A 3,120-nucleotide genomic window follows, 5' to 3' on the forward strand; every position below is an offset into this window, starting at 1 on the left:
TCTTATGCTTATTGGGTCTCACATTATTTGCTCACCACACTGTGTCATGAGTTCTAGGCACCGTTATAGGTTTATTTTTGTTGAATCTCATGACTTTTCAATAATGATCTTGGTCGAACCTCCTATGGGTGTTCTAGATGCATTCTTGTTTTCGGGCACACATATAGGGGGAGCTATCATGATCATTATTTGTTCCATGGCTGTCTATCTATTTATCCTCTATGCCATGCTCTAACCACGTTGTCATCAATGCACCAAAAAGGGGGAGATTGAAAGTGCTAAGTGGCACTTATGCTTTATTTTGGTATGATGACAATGTGGTTAGTTGAACTAATATCGGTTGCTAAAGTTTATCTTAGGTTATTGGTTCTAAGTGCCTGCGATGGAGATGTGCGACCCCCCCCCATTTCAAAAAGGACAAAGGCATTGTCTTTAGACGCTTCGAAGGTTTAGTTTTGGTTTGCTTCGAGTCGTAGGAAAGACCGCACTATTAAGAGGGGTTTGTGGGGATAAATGTCGTGTGGGAATGCCATTGCCAAGCCTTACTCTCTTACCCTTCCCACTCCGAGCCCCTAACAAGAGCCTAGTGTGTATGTTGTGGTACTCAGAATGTTGCAACAGAAAGTTACTGGGTACCCCGTGCGCACGGGGTCTGTTAACCCCCGTGCGCATGGGGTACTGCATAACTCTCTAGGTACCCCGTGCGCACGTGGTCTTTTGACCCCGATGTGCACGGGGTGGCGTGATTGTCTCTGAGTACCCCATGCGCATGGGGCTGACTTAGCCCGTGCGCACGGGGTCCAACGGGCAGAAATCCCCACCAGCCCCTGCACACTATATAAAGGCCCTTCTTCCACCTCCAACCCTTAACCCTAATGTCTTGTTGAGCTCCACCATTGCTACACCCCCTTTTGCTCAATACTCTCAATCCCTCCACCCAAACTTGTTGAAACTTTGGGGATTGGGAGAGCAAGACCCGATCTACATCTTGACCAAAGCAAATCGCGTTCCCCGCAACATTTCTTCCCCATTGACTTGTTGCTCTTGGAGCTTGGGCTCCCAGGCAGCTAGAGGTTCCTCCGGAAGCTTCCTTGCTTGTGGTGTGCTCCGGAGAAGTTTGTAAAGGTGTGGTGGTCGCCTTCAAGACCAACCCCGAGTGTTTCGAGGCTCATCCGTTGGGGGTGACTCGAAGGAGAATACGGTGAGCCTTTGGTGGCGTTCCGCAACCTTTGGCTCCGGCACCGCTCCAAACGGAGATTAGCTCTTCCCCAAGGAAGAGTGAACTTCGGGTTAAAATCTGCGTCCTCGTCTCATTTGTGGTTAATCCTTTCCCGCACCTTTCCTTGTTGTTGTATGCTTGTTGGCTTGCTAAGTAGTTTGTTTCCTAGCATATTTATCTTGGAGCTTACTTGTCATATAGGTTGCATTCACCTAGTTGCATATCTAGTGTACTCTTTTATCCGCTAAGCCTTAAAATCTATAAGAAAGATTAAAATTTGTAGTCTCCTATTCACCTCCCCCCTCTAGTCGACCATATCGATCCTTTCACCTACCCCAAATAGGAAGTCCTGGGCAATTTGTCTATTGATCTACAAAAAAAGAATCAACGCAAAAGCACGTTTCTATGAATTACTAAAATTATTTTCGTGCGTGCAAAGTTTCTGTTTTTCAGCAGAATCAAATTAACTATCGCCATAGGTTATCCTATAGGTTCTACTTGGCACAAAAACTAATTAAAACATGAAAACACAGAAGATAGATGAAATATTTATTACTAAACAGAAGCAAAAACAAAATAAAAATAAAAATTGGGTTGCCTCCCAACTAGCGCTATTGTTTAACACCCCAAGGTAGGCATAAAAGCGAGGATAGATCTAAGTAGTGCCATAATAATAAGATAGATCACGAAAACTCATCTCATATTCTCTACATTCAGCAGCAAGTTTTCTTTGAGGCAAGCAAAAGTAATCAAAAGGGCTAAATTTAATGGAACAATCAAATCTAGTACTGGGAAAGGACACCGTAAGATTGAACCCAAGCTAAGCACTTCTTCCATTGCAAGAAAGATCAATCTAGTAGGCCAAACCAAACTGATAATTCGAAGAGACTTGCAAAGATAACTTAATCACACATAAAAGAATTTAGAGAAGATTCAAATATTTCTCATAGATAAACTTGATCATAAACCCACAATTCATCGGATCTCGACAGACACACCGCAAAAAGAGTTACATCGAATAGATCTCCAAGAAGATCAAGGAGAACTTTGTATTGAGATTCAAAGAGAGAGAAGAAGCCATCTAGCTAATAACTATGGACCTGAAGGTCTGTGGTAAACTACTCACAACTCATCAGAAGGGCCTTGGAGATAATGTAGAGGCCCTCCGTGATCGATTCCCCCTCCAGCGGAGCACCGACGAAGGCTCCAAGATGGGATCTCGTGGATACCGAAGGTTACGGCGGTGGAAATAGTTTTTCGTGGTCGCTTCTGATGTTTTCAGGGTACATGGGTATATATAAGAGGAAGAAGTAGGTCGGTGGACGCTCGAGGGGCCCACGAGGGTGGGGGCGCGCTCACCTGTAGGGGGCGCGCCGGGCACCCTCGTGGCCGCCTCACTTGTTTCTTGACTTCCACTCCAAGTCCTGTGGATCACGTTTGTTCCAAAAAGACCGCTTCCGAAGGTTTCATTCCATTTGTACTCTGTTTGATATTCCTTTTCTTTGAAACACTGAAATAGGCAAAAAAACAGCAATTCGGGCTGGGCCTCCGGCTAGTAGGTTAGTCCCAAAAATGATATAAAAGTGTAAAGTAAAGCCCATAAACATCCAAAGGGGTAATATAATAGCATGGAACAATAAAAAATTATAGATACGTAGGAGACGTATCAAGAAGCTGGACTCCTCCGCCACGACTTACTTCAACAATATGAAGGTGCTGGCGGACACACTCACCTCTATCGGTCAGCCGCTCAGCGATGAGGAATTTGCTGGCTTTGTCATCAAGGGCCTCAACGCCGACTATGACAATCTCGCTGAGGCTGTTCACAATGCCAAGCCAGCGATGCCCCCGCACGAGGTCTACTCATGACTTCTCTTCATCGAGTAGCGCGTCGAGGCTCG

Source organism: Triticum dicoccoides, chromosome 5B (assembly GCF_002162155.2).
Source record: "Triticum dicoccoides isolate Atlit2015 ecotype Zavitan chromosome 5B, WEW_v2.0, whole genome shotgun sequence".
Taxonomy (NCBI): domain Eukaryota; kingdom Viridiplantae; phylum Streptophyta; class Magnoliopsida; order Poales; family Poaceae; genus Triticum; species Triticum dicoccoides.